The 16892-nt window shown below is 44.1% G+C and overlaps 1 protein-coding gene across 5 annotated transcripts in view; it reads right to left on the bottom strand.

The window, feature by feature from the left end:
• Positions 1 to 16892, bottom strand: part of TJP1 (tight junction protein 1) — a 211729-nt gene that overhangs the window by 154802 nt on the left and 40035 nt on the right. The gene's annotated exons all lie outside the window — the stretch shown is intronic.

Here is a 16892-nt window from a genome sequence, read left to right as displayed (position 1 = left end):
TTGTGAATTTTAATCTTTTCCAAGTCTAACAATTTGCAGTGCCACCCTGTCTCATGATGCTAGACGGTATTTGTCTTTCTCTGTCTTACTTTCACTTAGTATGATAATCTCTAGGTCCATTCATGTTGCTGCAAATGGTAATATTTCATTCTTTTTTATGGCTGAGTAGTATTCCATTGTATATTAATACTGCATTTTCTTTATCCAGTCATCTGTCGATGGACACTTAGGCTGCTTCCACGTCTTGGCTATTGTAAATAGTGCTGCTGTGAACACTGGGGTACACGTATCTTTTCAAAATTAGAGTTTTTGTATTTTCTGGATATATGCCCAGGAGTGGGATTATTGGATCATATGGTAAATCTATTTTTAGTTTTTTAAGAAATATCCATACTGTTTTCCATAGTGGCTGCACCAAATTACATTCCCACCAATAGTGCAGGAGGGTTCCCTTTTCTCCACACCCTCTCCAGCATTTATCATTTGTAGACTTTTTAACGATGGCCATTTTGACAGTTGTGAGGTGATACCTCATCATAGTTTTGATTTACATTTCTCTGATACTTAGCAATATAAAGCATCTTTTCATGTGCCTGCTGGCCATCTGGACGGGTTTGACTATTCTTGCTTTCACAGTCTTACCTTGGTTCCGTCATCTCCAGCCAGCAGCAAACCTCTGCATCCCAGACCTCCAGAGCAAATCTCGGCGGAAGTGCAGCTGCCTGAGGAGGGGTCCCTAACCCATACTTTTTTCATAGAGTCCAAGAGCCACAGAAGCCTCTGGCACATTCTAACCCTCGGCAGTGAACAAGCGTCACTATTAATAACATTTCTCAATTGGTTACATGTCTGTTTAGTGGTCAATCATGATTCAGATGTTTTTATACTGCTCACATATTAAGTACCAGCCTATGATTCTGTATTTCATTTGATTTTTCTTAGTAGCATGAAATAAAAGGATTACGCACATTTTAAATAATATGAAAAAATAAGCCATGAATTTCCATATTAACCCTCGAGGTCATGTCATCAACCCCCAAAACAACTCTGCTTCCAAAAGTTGGAAGATAAATAGGAAAAAAAATCCAGATAGTAAATGAAATTATTAAAAAGTCACATTTGGTTCTTTAATTAAATCATGGAGATCTTTGAAATTTTACATTGTGAGAAAATCAGAAAAATGGCCTTTTTACTGAGAGAAATGCACCGTTGGATTTTTTCCCCCTTGCTGGTTAACTGAAAGTTAGAGATTCAACTGCTGGAGAAAATATAAGTTAATATTCAGTGTCATTAGCTTGTGTTTTGTCCTAACAGACTACAAATGGTAACAGACATTCGTAAACTAAGGATAAAACAAACTCAGTTAATTATACAGAAAACAATCAAGGGTCAGGCTTCATTTTAAAAAGAACCTTTCTAGAATGTTAAAAGGTCCATGTTGTCTCAATTTAAAAAAATGTTTCTCATAAAAATAGATTTTAAAAATAAAATAAAGAAAAGAAACTTTCTATCCCGTCACGACATTCAGGCAAGGTTTTTGGCAGGCCTACGTGCAAAAGCCTTTTTAAAAATGACCAGGAAAATGGAAACTCTTCTTCACTGATGCTCCCTTTTTGCAGTGAACCAGAGTCGTCAAGACAGAACTCCTTTACTTAATAAAGTGCACTGAAGTACCATGCGCCTGGCCCTTAGTTTGATCCAAAGGAAACTGATAAGAATTAAGAGTGTGGAAACCAACAATTAAGCAAGTTAGCATCAGTTAAATGCCATTCATGTAATAGCTTTCTTCCATGATCAAACGTGCTTCTCATACGTGTATTATTTATCTAGAAAGATCTCGACATTTGGTGAAACAGCAGATAAAGATGAAAGCCTTACTCACTGAGAAAGGATTCAGTGTTCAGTCTTAATGTGTTAATCTTTCCAAGTTTCAAGATATTAAAAAACTAAGAAAATTTCCCTTCGCCGTCCTCCAGATATTTTGTCCTTTCTTTTTCAGAAATCGGGGTGGAACTTTAGTGAAAAGCAGCAATCTAGGCAGATCATTGCAGTGGGACATTCCTTTGTGGGACTTTAACTTAAAAAAAATCCAAATAGAGACATGTGCTGGCAGTGGGCAACTTGAAGATGAAATACCACACTCATACACAAGGAGCTGCAAAGCCTGGACACAGGAGTGTGGGACGGGGCTGGGGGTGTGTCTGGGGGAAGCCCCACTTGTTATCAGTTCTTTGACCTCTTTGAGCTGGGTCTGAAGCCTGAAGTAACCAGAGTGGATTTCTGCAGAGCTGAACTCCTAGAGGCTTCAGTCCCTGAAGTCCCGGAGCAGCAAATGTGTCTGGACACATGGGAGGGAGGCAGGCTGCGGGCAGAGCACAAGGAAAGGCAGTGGAAGAGGCTGCAAATTCTGGGCCACTAGCAGGGCTCACGCAGGCTTTTGTCTGTGAGCAGGAGGGTGACAGGATCTGATTTACATCTGAAAAGGACTATGCCAGCTGAGATCAAACTGGGTGGAGTCAGGGAAACCATACAAGGCTCCTGCAAGCACCCCTGTGAGAGACAGGATGGCTTGGGGCCAGGCAGGCAGGAGAGGAGGCAGCGAGAAGGGATAAGATCTGGGATATGATTAGAGGAGAAGATGCAAGATGTAAGAGGAAGACTAAGTTACATCTCTACCTCTTCTCATAAATACAAATACATTCCAGATTTGAGACAGGAGGGAAGGGGACAGGGCATGGCCAATCAAGGAATGAACAGCAATTAACACCAAGATGGTGGGAGATTCAACTCCCAGTAGACCTTTAGGTCCAAGATGGCTGGAGATTTGATTTCCAGTAGACCTTGACCTTGAGCTTCATTATATGCTCATTGTAATATATGAGCACGGTAAATGGTACTCCCACCGGTGGCATGACAGTTCTCAGGCTGGCCATATTAGGTCAAAAAGTGGGCAGTGGCTCAATTCCTGGGAATCGCTGCCTCTTCCCCAAAGTAGTTGGAATAATCCTCCCACTTGTTAGCATATGAAGCTACCAAGCCCATAAAAATTAACAACCCACACCTCGTGGCCGCTCTCCCTTCTGAGTGAGATGGCCTGCACCCTGTCTATGGAGTGTGTATCTCTCTGAAAAAATCTTTCACTCAACTGTGGCTCGCTCTTGAATTCTTTCCTGCACAAAGCCAAGGACCCTCACTTGATGGGGCGCATCCCAGGGGCTCAATTGAGACTTGGGACACAGCCATCCTCTCATCCCACATTTTCCTGTATCAGATTGTTCGATGAGTTAAGATAAACTATTGAACTGAAAACCAGGTAAGGACTACAGACATTTTACAAAACAAGAAATAACAGAAATGACCATATTGAAAGATTTCAGTATCACTAGTAATGCAAACTGCATTATATAAATGTAAATTAAAACAAAAAGAGGATGCTTTTCCCCCTGCACTGATTAGGAAAGAAATTTTAAGATAATTGTAGTGGGGGAGGGTATAGCTCAAGTGGTAGAGAGTGTGGTCTAGCAGGCATGAGGTCCTAGGTTCAATCCCCAGTACCTCCATTAAAATAAGTAAACCTAATTGCTTCCCCCCAAAATATAAATAATATCAATAATTTTAAAAGACAGAAAATTTGGAAAGAATATAAATGTTCAAAAATTTGAAAATAGTCAAGTAAATTATGGTGTAAACCTACACTGAAATACTATGTATCTATTAAAACTGATCTTCATTGGACAACAGTTTGGTAGTTTCTTACAAAACTAAACACCCCCTCACCATGTGATGTGGCCATCACACTTCATAGAATTTATGCAAGTGAGTTGAAATCTTAGGTCCACACAAATCTGCACCTTTGGGAAAGATGGGATGTTTACAGCAGCTTGATTAATAATTTCAAAACTTGGAAGCAACCGAGATGTCTTTCAATAGGGTGAATGCATAAACTGTGGTATGCCCATACAATGCAATACTATTCAGCCAAGAAAAGGAAAAGGAAAATCAGCCATCAAGCCACAGAAAAGCTTAAAGGAAGCTTAAATGCATATGACTAAGTGAAAGAAGCCAATCTGAAAAGGCTACACACAGTATGATTCCAAATATATGACATTCTAGAAAAGGCAAAACTATGGAGACAGTAAAAAGATCAGTGGTCGCCAGGGGTCAGGGAATAGGAAGAGAGATGAACTGGTGGAGCACAGGATATTTTTGGAATGGTGAACTATTCTGTGTGATATGGTAATGGTGACACATGTCATTCCACATTCGTACAAACCAACAGAATGTACAACACAGAGTGAATCGTAACGTAAACTATGGATTTTGGATGATAATGAGGTGTGAGTGTCAGTTTACCAATGATAAGAAATGTACGTCTCTGGTGCAGATGTTGACAGTGGGGGGATGAACATGTGTGGGGGCGGGGAGTACATGGGAACTCTCTGTACTTTCTGCTCAACTTGGCTGTGAACCTAAATATGCTCTAAAAATAAAGTCTGTTAATTTTTTAAAATTCAGAAGAAAAAAATGATCTTGAAAAAATACTTAATGCTAAGAATATTCAAAATGTGTGATGTGTTATTACCTGGCAAGAGTATAAATATGATCTACAGTAAGATTCTAATTTTTTTTGTTTTTCTCTGTGACTTCTTGTAGTCTTCAAAATTTCTACAATAAACATGTATTACTTGTGTAACCAGGAATGCAGAGTTAATGTAATTTAAAAGTAATAACAAATAGCAAGGGTCAAAGAAAGCTAAGAATGTTAATTTGGGAAATAACAAACCTCCTTCAAACTTCTTTTCCTTTCTAAGCAGCCTGCCTATCTATTTAGGGATGCTAAAACCCATCTAATATGAACAACCTCTAAGCCCCCTGCTTGCATAACAAAGTTTCCTGGAATATTCACCCACAGTACCCATGTCACTTACTGCTCTTTAAAAATAGAACTGAGAACAAAAGTGCTCTTGAAAACTAAAAATATGAGAGAAGGGGGAAAAATCAATGAAAATTTGGAAGATAAAGTTGTGAAATTATTTCATAAAGCGGGGGGAAAAGGATAAGGAGGTGGGAAATGGAGATTAAAAAAGGCTAGAAATGAAAAGATCAGTGTGAAGGTCTCAACATGCTAGGAAGAAACCACCACTAAACAAATTCTCCAAACTTGGAAGATATTTTCTAGTTTTAAGTTTCTACCTGAAAGTTTAAAGTGCTCATCACAACGAAGAAGAAGAGAACTACTTCACAGTGTGTCCAAACACTAGGGATGAAGAGAATTTCCTAAAAATCTCCAACAAGGAGAGAGGAACAAGGACACACAAAGGACTGAAGATCAAAATGCCAATTAGGGACAACACTGGAAACTAGACGAAGTTAACTGACAGCTGCAAAATTCAAACAAACTGACTTCAAACCTAGAATACTACACCCAACCAAACTATCCAGTGGGCAGGTAACAGAAAGATGTTCTCAGATGTTCAGTTTACCGCCTTTGACGCCATAGCAGGTGTCATTTTTCTGTTGATGGTAGCCTGCATGACAGACATCCTCCCTCATTCTTGCTAACAAACCCTGATTTCACTCATACACTAAGTGTTCATCTGTTTCGAAGGAGATGGATCCTTACTAGAAGCCAGTTACGGTAATTCCATTCCCTTTGCTACAGCCTCAGAAGCAAAGTAAAGTTGGCTAAGAGGTTCTGAGCAAAGGATTTTCTGGCCTTTAAAAAGAGGCTCAGCAGAGAAAAACGGTTCACTTTTTGCCTCCAGATATTGCTGTCTGCATGTGACACCTGCCACACGGCAGCCACCCTGCGGCTGGCCCAGGAGGCCACATCCTCACACCTGATGCTTAAGGAATCGAACGTTGGAAAGAATCTGTGTTTGAAAATATCACTAAGCCCACTCTGCATCGCCCTAAGTCCCAGCTTACCAGTCAGTGTCCTTTTTGCTTGAGTCATTTTTAGTTGGCTCCTAGCTGGAGCTAAAAGCATCATGAACTGATAGATACCCCTTCTCAAAAAGCTAGTGGAGGAGGCTGCCCTGGGGCCAGGAAACAGGAGAAGGGAGGGAATTCCTGGAAGACAGCGAAATGACACCCAAAGAAAACGGCCATGCAAAGTTCTAGGGGCTCGCTCATCTGGATGGAGCCAGAGGACGAGGCTCCGGGAAGGTCCCCAGGGAAAACCAACAGATGATGGTGTGTGACTACATGAACAGGCACATTAAGAAGGACGCCATCATTTTCTTCTTTTTTTTTTTAAAAACACCTTTATTGTGGTATGATTCCTGTAAACTACATATATTTCAGATATACAATCTGATGAAGTTTGATAGATGTACACACCCATGAAACCACCACCACAATCAAGATACCTAACATTTCCATCACTCCCCAAGAGGCACAAATTTTAAACTCCCGATTTATCCCTTCACATCCCCTTTATCCCCTGGTAACCATAAGCTTGTTCCCTATGTCTGTGAGCCTGTTTCTGTTTTGTAGGTAAGTTCATTGGTGTCCTTTTGTTTTAGATTCCACGTATGAGCGATATCATATGGTATTTTTCTTTCTCTTCCTGATTTACTTCACTTAGAATGATGATCTCCAGATCCATCCATGCTGCTGCAATTGTCATTATTTTATTCTTTTTTATGGCTGAGTAGTATTCCTTTGTATAAATATACCATCACTTTAAAGAAGGTTTCTGAAAGTCAACGATGGCCGTTAACTTGAGAGTCATTTAATTCCACATTCTTCAAAAAATCACAACTGTCTAGTAGTTTCCTTGAGGCTGGAGTTGGCCAAAGGTAAAATGAAGAAAGCAGAGTTTGTCCTTGGCCTCCTCTGTCCTCAGGTCTTCCTTTCTCCCACCTTTGGGAAAGCACAACGTCCGTCTGAGCCAAACCCACTGAGCTGGGCCCCTGCAGGCCACTCTCCCTCTGCTCCACAGTCTTCCTTCCCCTGCCTTCTTGCTCCCTTGAAACGTCAAAGACCTGGTGTCAGCTGTCTGGTAGCGGGAATCTGATTCATTAATTTCCAGATAAAAACAAGTACCTGCTTTATATAGATGTTAACCTTTGAAAAGAAAAGACTGAATAATTTAAAAGTGATGTTTCAAGGTGATCATCCAGAGAGAAGAAGAATCTGATGCTTTTCAAACCAACTGATGGACAAACGGCTTAGGAGTCAAAACCAAAATTATCCTTCCTGAACCTACAATCTCAGCAGCTCTGGGTACAGGCCCGGCCCCCCCACACCACGCACAGGCCCACCGCCACTTTCGGGACGCAGATCCCTGGCAGGTGTCATGTGCACACCAGGCTCACAAAACGTTCTCAGGAGAGCTTAGCATCCTTACCCGCCAAATATAACATTTTCGGCACTGGGGCCAAAGTGGAGTCTGTAGTTAGAACCCAGGTCCCCAGTGAGCAGAGTGGCTAGACCCTCCCAGGGCCAGCCACGCTCATCAGGACCCGGGGAGGCCCAGGCCTCCCAAAGCACCCACCTGTGGGTTAAGCTGCCGTGGCCAGAGGTGGGAAATGACATTGGCTACTTAAGTATTCTTTAAGTCCTCATCATGGATCTCAGCCAAAGCAGTGGTTCTCGAAGGACCCAGATTCATGCACCACAGAGGGCTGGGATATCTGCACTGAAATCAGAAAACACTCGGAGAGGCAACGTGATATTTGTTTATTTGTACTCTGAAAACCCACTGGAGGAAACGCCTTCTCTGGAAAAAACACTTTGAACGTTCCCTCACCTCCCCAAATCTAAACTGACATCTAATACCCACTTTCCTCGCAGAACAACAGGAGGCCGTGGAGACAGAGCCTTCTCCATGAAGAAATGACACAGTGTCATAGAAACCCAAGATCAAAATAACGGTCCTTATTTTCTAGGTCCACCCACTTTTTTCTTTAACTTCAAAGCTGGTTCACGTGGTGAAATCCTGCGGTGGAAACAGTGACCTCCCTGTGTGTCCTCCACCCAAGTTCACTGCTACAATACCTGAACCTTTGCCAAAGTGCTCGGCCTCGCCCTGGGAAGTCCGAAACACAGCCCTGTTTCTGAATGCTTTTACCACTCCCTTAACCTTTCCACTTTTAAAATATTTTCTGAAATTCTGCTTACTTTTAGATCTTGAAGACTGTTTATAGGAAGGAAAGCATTCAAATTAAAATTCAATTTTAATGAACGCAAGCAGTGGAGAGTATGCTTATTTCCTGCATGGAGACGTTTTATTAAAACATCTATAAAGTTTTGGGGCTTTCTTTTAGGTTTTTTTTTAATTGAAATATAGTCAGTTTACAGTGTGTCAATTTCTGGTGTATGTAGTGTTTAATTAATTGATTGATTGATTAATTAATTAATTAAAACACTTTATTGTGGTACAGTTCCTGTACCGTAAACTACACAGATTCAAATGTACAACTTGACAAATTTCGATAGATGTATACACCCATGAAACCACCACCACAATCAAGATACCTAACATTTCCATCCTTCCTCAGGAGGTGCAATTTTCAAACTCCCAATTTATCCCTTCCCGCCCCCTTTATCCCTGGGTAACCATAAGTTTGTTCTCTGTGTCGGTGAGTCTGTTTCTCTTTTGCAGATAAGTTCATTTGTGTCTCTTTTTTTAGATTCCATATATAAGTGATATCATATGATATTTTTCTTTCTCTTTCTGTCTTACTTTACTCAGTATGACAATCTCCAGGTCTATGTTGCTGCAAATGGCATTCTTTATGGCTGAGTACTATTCCATTGTATAAATATACCACATCTTTATCCGGTCATCTGTTGATGGACATTTAGGTTGTTTCCACGTCTTGGCTATTGTAAATAGTGCTGCTATGAACACTGGGGTGCATGTGCCTTTTTGAATTATATTTTCCTCCAGGTATGTGCCCAGGAGTGGGATTGCTGGATCATATGGTAAGTCTATTTTTCGTTTTTGAAGTCACCTCCATACTATCCTCCATAGTGGCTGCACCAACGTAACGTTTTATTAAAGTTGAAAATACTTATAGTATGTAGCTCTAACAATCTTGCTAATAATTCAAGTGACAAAAATGGACTTACTATCAGTTTTATAGGTACTGATGTGCATAATGACTAGTATCAACCCCCATCCCAGCAGCTTGAAAGATATGAGACCCATCACCATATCTCCTGAAAACAGCACAGCACAGGGAGGCCCTGACTTAGATGCGGATGATGGATCCTCTCTGTGATGGGTTAAACTGGAGGAGGACAAGAGATGAGCGGAGGTGGAATTAAATGAGCTGGGAGCCTGAAAGGCAGGGAGAGGACAGCACACACGTGGGTGGCGGGAGCCGTCCAGGAGCACAGGGTACCCGGGACCAGTCATGGCTGCAGGGGTGGCCCCAGTTGCTTTCACATGGGAGGCCAGTCGGTCCTGCCACAGCAATCTTGGGGAGAATGGAGCAAACCGAGAGTGCAGTGAAGATGAGGTCACACCCTCTCTCCTGAATCCGTGCTGCCTCGGGGGGTTCCGCAGCATACTTGGATGCTGTCAAACCAGCAGCTGCCCATTGGCCACCAAGAGTTTGTCCCTATGTTTCGGGCTTAGGGCCGCAGCGCACCAGATCTGCTCACTCTCCCACCTTAACTCCCAAAATCAGCAGCTTGAGGAGCTAAAGCTAGGGTTTCTATCCCGGTGGGCGTGGGAACTGGGCAGGGCAGGGTGGAACCCACTAGCAGATTCAGCTGAAGAAGGAGGAGGCAGGAAAGCAGGGAGGAGGGACGTTCCATCTCATAATTAAAGCAAACCTTATCGTTAGTCGTGCTAACCATGCATTCACGTGTTGACTCAACCAAGGCTCCGGTCCTGGGAACTTAAAACGCTCCAGGTTCAGTTATCCATGTACATACATATATTCATTTTCAGATTCTATTTCATTATAGGTTACTACAAGATATTGAATCTAGTTCCCTGTGCTGTACAGTAGGACCTTGTTGTTTATCTATTTTATATATAGTAGTGTGTATCTATAAATCTCGAACTATCATGTTGTACACCAGAAACTGACACAACATTGTAAACTGATTATAGTTCAATTAAAAAAATAAAAAATAGAAACGCGCACCAGTTTCTATGGGAGGAGCTACCGGGAAACCAAAACACGGGACGTGGTTTGTTAACAGTCTAATGAGGAGAAAGATAAGCAAACAGCTATTTAGGTTTGGATTAAATACCAGGTTGGACCATACAAAATTATCTTAGAAAACAGCACAGTACAGAAGGTTGCAGAAAGGAATATTTTGGGGGGTGATGGAACTTCTCTGCACCTTGATTGTAGTGGTGGTTATAGAACTCGATGCAGTTGTTAAAATTCCCAGAACAGCACACCAAAGAGAGTGCATTCTACTCCGTGTAAATTAAAGGATACATTTTAAAAGCAGCTGAACGTCGACCGAACAGACGCTGCAGTACCGGCAGTCAGTTTTGCAGGTGCCTGGGAAGCAGAGATGAGCAGAGATTGACAAGGGAGTAAAAGATGGTCTTATGTGTGACCCTCACTGCATCAGAGCTTGGAGAAACAAAGATGCTCTCAGGAGATGAGGAAGAGGAGGATGGGGAGGTGAGCATCGTAGGTATGGGAACACCACGAGTGGGCGGAAAGCCATGCAAACTCAGTAGGTATGGAGAGAGCACAGGTCAGGCCGTAGAAAATTCATGAAAGGAAGAAGGCCCCCAAAATGGGGCAGAATTGGATATTGGAGATCCCTAAAGACCATACTGACTGGACCAGTTTTATTCTACAAAGATATAAGAGTTAAAAAAATTTTTTTTTTAATTGAAGTATAGTTGGTTTACAATGTTGTGTTAATTTCTGGGTGCAGTACTGTGTTTCGGTTATACATATATATATTCCTTTTCATATTCTTTTTCATTATAGGTTATTACGAGATATTGAATATAGTTCCCTGTGCTGTACAGTAGAAAAGTGTTGTTTAAAGACAGTTTTTGGTGGTGGGGGCAGTAATTAGGCTTATGTGTTTATTTTAATGGAGGTACTGGGGATTGAACCCAGGACCTCGTGCATGCTAAGCACACGCTCTACCACTGAGCTCTACCTTTCCTCCAAGGATAGAAGAGTTTTACAGCGGGGGAGTGGTGTTATTAAATCTATTTCAGAAGGATAACCCTGGTAAAAATATGGAGGATTTATGTGCTGTAGGAGGTATCAGAGACAGGAAAGCGATTCGGTGAGGTTTCCCTTCCCAGGGTCTGCAAATCTCTTGAGGTGATCGTAACACTGTGTGTGCCCGTGTACACCTGCGCGTCTATGTATTTTCTCAGGAAGAGGGCCTGGGGCTTTCATTGGATCTCCAAAGAGGTCATACCCTCAAAAAGGTTAAGAACTACAGATTTAAAGTTCCCGTGCACAGTGACGGGGTGGGAGCGGCAGGTGTGCAGAGGACAGCAGAAATTTGTGAGTCCTGTTTAAAAGTCTGCATTCTGAACTTGGTGATTAAGTGGTGAGTGAGTGGAGGAGAATTTAAAGCTGACAATAAAGCTTCTAGCTGGGCGATTTGGAAAGTGGAATGAGGAGAGGAAGGGGGAGAGGAACAGAAGGGGGTATCATGACACCAAGAACAAAAACAATAATAATTTCACTTCAAAGAATTCAATACTTAACCTTTTCCCTGAGCTGGAGGTTGTGGTCCATTTTTACTGGCCCAATTATTTCTGGCTAAAGACAGAGATAAGATGAAATCCAGAGGATCCTGTTTGCATATAAAAATAAAAAGCAGATGAAAAAACAATCTTCAAAGTCTTTTTCAGAGTGACTTCTCTTTCCACGTTTGCCTCCTTTCTTGCTCATGGCATTAGGAAACTTCAGGGAGACAGTATCTGCCCCAGGCACGTGAGGCAGTTAATTTATCATATATAAGTAAAGTAAGCTAAAGAGAGCAATCTAGACAGTGTTATTTTTTTCAAATGTACAAAACATTTCATATTACTTGAGGTTTTTACTCAAAGTTGGGTCCAAGACAACGTAATTGCTCACCTCTGGCATTTTAATTTCTAAGCGAAACAAACATTTCCGTGGATTTCAAAGCCAATTTTTGAAACATCTAATCTAATCTCATTACCTAAGTAAATGAAAGAACTCCAATTTTAAAATAAACCAACATCAGCTTAGTATGTATTTCATTACAGGAGCCGGCAAAGTGATCCACGGACCACGGAACCCAAGTGTCCCAGTGTGCGTAAAAATGCAGATGCCTGGGTCCCACCCAGACTTGGTAAATCAGCACCTCTGCAGTCGGGTAGGAGGCTGAAGTCTAAGCCACCCAGCCTGAGCCTATGAAAGCCACTGGTGGATGCTCCATTTGCAGGGAGTTTTTTTCACTGCTGATTCTATTTCACTTCTAGTGATCAGTTTGCTCAAATGACCTGTTTCTTCTTGATTCAGAGCTGGTGGACTGTCTCTTTCTAGAAACTTGTCCATTTCTTCTCGGTTGTCCAATCTGTTGCCATACAGTCACTCACCGGATTCTCTTCTGGGTTTGTTTGTTTTTTTTTTTTGGTATTCCTGTGGCGTTGGTTGTAATTTCTCCATTTTCCTTTCTTATTTTGTTTCGTGTCCTCTTTCTTTTCTTCTTGGTGAGCCTAAGAATCAATCCTATGTGACTCTCTTTGATTCCACTGATCGGAGGCTCTGTTTTTATAAGGGTCATCGTCAATTTAAAGATGGGGTTCTTCTTCATGGATCATAATTAAAAAGGCCGATGTACTCCATGTTAATATATGGTCATCACAAGTTAGGTTTGAAACCAATTTCCTAATTAATTTTAGTGTATCATTCTATGGCATCAATTAAGCAATACTTATGGTTTAAATTTAGCCAAATTAATGCTAATTTCTTTTGACAACTTTGGAAGTGTATTTCAACCCTGTTTAGATAACTGACAAAAAGACATTCAGGATTGAGCCCCACAAAGGTTTCCTTGCTATTACGTTTTCTGCTTTCTTTCAGAAACGCCTCATCCCATCAGGACACAGAGCTGTTTCTCAGCTGTAAGTGAACAGACACTCCCCCGAGGAGCCCGGAGTCCCCAGAGCCTGGGTGCAGACGCTGACTCCACGCTGTGACCACAGCTCCCAGGTGACAGCTGCGCTGGTATCACCTGCAGAGCTGGCTGGAATCAGCAGACTGGAGGGATTAGAGTGGCATACCCGTCAGCATATGATCACCCTGATAAAAAAAACTAGTGATGCCAACTCCTAATTAAAAAGGGAGGCAGTACACATGTGTTACCGCCTGTCTCTTGAATCATTGCTCCCAAGAAAGAAAGATACAAAGCCACAAGGGGAAAAAGATCAAAGTGGAGGGGAGGTGGCACCATCTTGGGGAAGAAGGAAAAGGAGTCACCGATGAGCGGAAGCAGCGCTGCTGCCAGGAGCCTGCAGGGGGTGGGCCACAGGCACCTTTCTGCTCTGAGACCCAGGCAAGCTCCAGGCTCGGGGGCACCGGCAGCGACCACACTGGGCAGGGTGGGGGTGGGTGGGGAGACAGAGCTGAAGACAGGGGGATACGTGGACCCCAGGTCCACCCCCGCCCTCCCCCACCGCACAGAGACCTCTCAGTGGAAGGGCCAGCTTGCTCAAGGGCTTCAATTTGCTCATTAGTGACTCCCCTCGTGCACATAAACTGAAAATGAAGGATGAGAGACGTTTCAGGAAAACTTTCCAACAAGACAGAAACCAAAAGGAATTCGAGGAAGGAGTCTTGAACAGTTAAAAGACTACTGACAAAAAATGTCCAGGGGAGCAGTGTTGAAAGATCACACACTGCCGAGAACAGAGAAGAGCTGAGGGACATCGTCCAACATCAACTTAACAGAGAAGAAAGGTGTTTATCAGGAAACAAAGGAAGAGGGGAGAGTAGAGCTCAATGGGAGAGCACGTGCGTGCATGAGGTCCTGGGTTCAATCCCCAGCGCCTCCATTAAAATAAAGAAGTAAACCTAATTACCTCTCTTCCCTGCCTGCCCTACCCCCCCACCCCCGCAAAGGAGTTAAAAAAGAAACAAAGGAAGACATTTTCTCAAAATCAGCAAAGGTCAAAGGGCCTTCCTGGTGCCCAGCAAACATGAAGACAGACCATTTGAGGCACATTGTGGTGAAAAGGGAGAGAAGCTGCCAGGAGCTTTCACAGAAAACAGCAGGTCCACCTGGGAAATGGGAGAGTAAAATGTAAAAAAGAGTAAAAAGTGTCACAGCAAAGCTCAGAGGTACAGGGGAGTGGAATAAGGCTCTTCAACATCAGAGGAAAACACTCTTCGGGCAAGAATTCTAACTAAGCCAACCGTCCATCAGGAAAGAGGCAGGAAGGGTTTGGTCTCCATCAGAGAGACACAGAGAGGTCGGCCACCCCCCAGGGCACCGGGGGTTAGAGGAGGGCAGGAGGGCTCCCGAGCCTCCCAGCTGTGCTCTCTGGGCGCCCACCCCATGCCAGGCGCAGTCCGTCACGGGTGGACAGGACACGGCTCTGATCCTCAGAGAGCTTTCATCCTCACGGGGACGGACACCTCACAGACCTGGCCTGTTAGGTGAGGTGCTGAGGACAGTAAGCGACAGGGTGAGCAACAGGGTGTGACAGGGCAGAGAACGGAGTGATCTCGGGGTGGGATGAAGCCCTGAGTAGTTGGGGGAAGAGTGGTCAGGAGGGGGGCCCCAGGCCCTCCCGGTCCTCACTCAGGATGCCCTCCTGGCCACATGCTCCCAGGACAAGGTCCCCCTCGGTCCCAGCATCTCATGTCCTCTGGATCCTCTGGGAGGCTTTGCCCAGCAGTGAGGCTAAGCAGCCCCGGTCACCACAAGTCTGGACCCTGGCCAGCCCACCCTCCCCCTGCATGCACTGGGGACCCTGCAAGGGGGATGGAACTTGGACAGAAAGGGCACAGGGAGAGAGGTAAGTCCAGGCCCAAACGGGTCTAGGCAGACACGCCAGCTTATGCTCCTCCAGGCGTTTCTGTGTGTTTCCACGAGCAAGAGCAGGTGTTTCAGCCTCATTAGCGGACGCAGACCGAGGCACCACCAGGTAAGGAGACCACCCAGGCTCACAGGCCACACTCGCTACAGAGCCCAGCCTATCACCCGGGCCTGCTTCAGAGATGCCAGTTCCCCTCCCCCCGTCACTTTTCTTTTTCTCCTGGCCAGGGAAAACACAGCTCAGGTTGTAAGTGATTCACAAGAACGAAAGTGCTCCCAACTTAGCACGTATAAAATGTAACTCTGCTCCTCCCGGAATTTCTCCTTGAGCTGTCGTTTTCTCACCCTCCCCGCCCCACCTCCCGTGGTACCAGGACTTGGCTAGACTTGCTCCACCTCAGGCTCGAAACAACCACGATTCTGGTGGGGTGGAAATGCGAAAGGATGAAAAAAAGACAACCTGGAAGGAGAGAGGAGTTTCAGGGGTTGAATTGCTAGCATCACTGCAAGTTCCCGTCTGGGACTCGCCACCCCCACTTCATCCCATCTGTGGGTTGCAGTGATGTGCTCTGGGCCAGGCTCGTGCACGGAGGTGCAGGGGGGTGGGGGGTGGGGGACCGCCCAGGCCAACGCGTGGAGTCAGCAGCTCGGTCCTGCTGAGCAAGGAGAGGACGGGTGGGCCCATCTCCCTCGGGGTCTGGCCCAGCTCCCGGAGCTGACTCAAGAACTGAGTCATCATTTGCAACCTGCAGACAGGCAACTCCTTAGCCGATGGAAAACGTCCTGAGTTTCTATGGTACCCAACAGTGAAATCATACTCTCGTAGTTAATCCTCAGAACTCCAGCTGGAGAGAAGCACATCAGTGTCTGCAATTTACTTGAAATAAGTCAAAATGTAAAAAGGATGGCGGGAGGGAGGGAAGGAGGGAGGTTGGGATGGACATGTGATAAAACAAGAAGAGTAAAATGATCAAGGTAGAATCCAGCTATCACATACATGAGTATTCACTGTGACATTCTTCACCGTGGTTGTATTTTTGAGATTTTTCGTGATAAATTATTGGGGGGAGGGTCGCCCAATCATCCTGAATTAATTTCAATACCCATGTGAATGATTTGTTCAACAGCCCAGCTTCCAGCTTCCCGGTGCTCAGTACCTCAGGGGCCTCCCCTCCGCTCATGGCCTCGATCCTCACTGAGAGCAGGGCTGCCTGTGAGGAAGGAAGGCGCTGTTTCTTTAGACCAGATTCCTTTCATTTCAGCTCACTGTCCTCACCAGTGCTTCCACCTCAGGAAGATCTCAAGAGCCTGAACCACTGCCCACTTCTCCATCATTTCTTTTTCCTGCATCCAGCAGAGATCCCAGGGGTCACAAACCAACCACACACATTCTGTGTGTATGTGTGTGTGTGTAGCTTTGTTTACAACTGCAAAAACTTGGAAGCAACCAAGGTGGTCTGCAGTATGTGAATTGATAAATTATGGTCCATCTAGACAACGGACTATTTGGCATTAAAAAGAAGTTGGCTGGTTGGGGTGGCGTGGGTGTAGCTCAGTGGGAGAGCATGTGTTTAGCATGCACGAGGTCCTGGGTTCAATTGCTAATGCCTCCATCAAAAAATAAATTAAGCAAATAAATGAATAACTCTGATTATCTCCTCCCCACCCCCCCAAAAAGGAGTGTGCTGTCCATACACGAAAAGACATGGAAGAACCTTAAATACACATTGCTGCGAAGGAAGTCCATCTGAAAAGGCTGCTGTCTGATTCCAACCATGTGACATTCCGGGAAAAGGCCAAGCTATGCTGACAGTAGTATTAGTGGTCAGGGGCTGCAGGGGAGGACAGATTAACCCAGTGGAGCACAGTGCGTGTCTATGGGGCAGCAGAAACTGTTCTGTGTGACACTAACATGGTGGGTAGGT

Source organism: Camelus ferus, chromosome 27, assembly GCF_009834535.1.
Source record: "Camelus ferus isolate YT-003-E chromosome 27, BCGSAC_Cfer_1.0, whole genome shotgun sequence".
Lineage (NCBI taxonomy): Eukaryota > Metazoa > Chordata > Mammalia > Artiodactyla > Camelidae > Camelus > Camelus ferus.
Note: the sequence above shows the minus strand (reverse complement) of the source record. Positions and strands in the feature narration are given on the sequence as shown.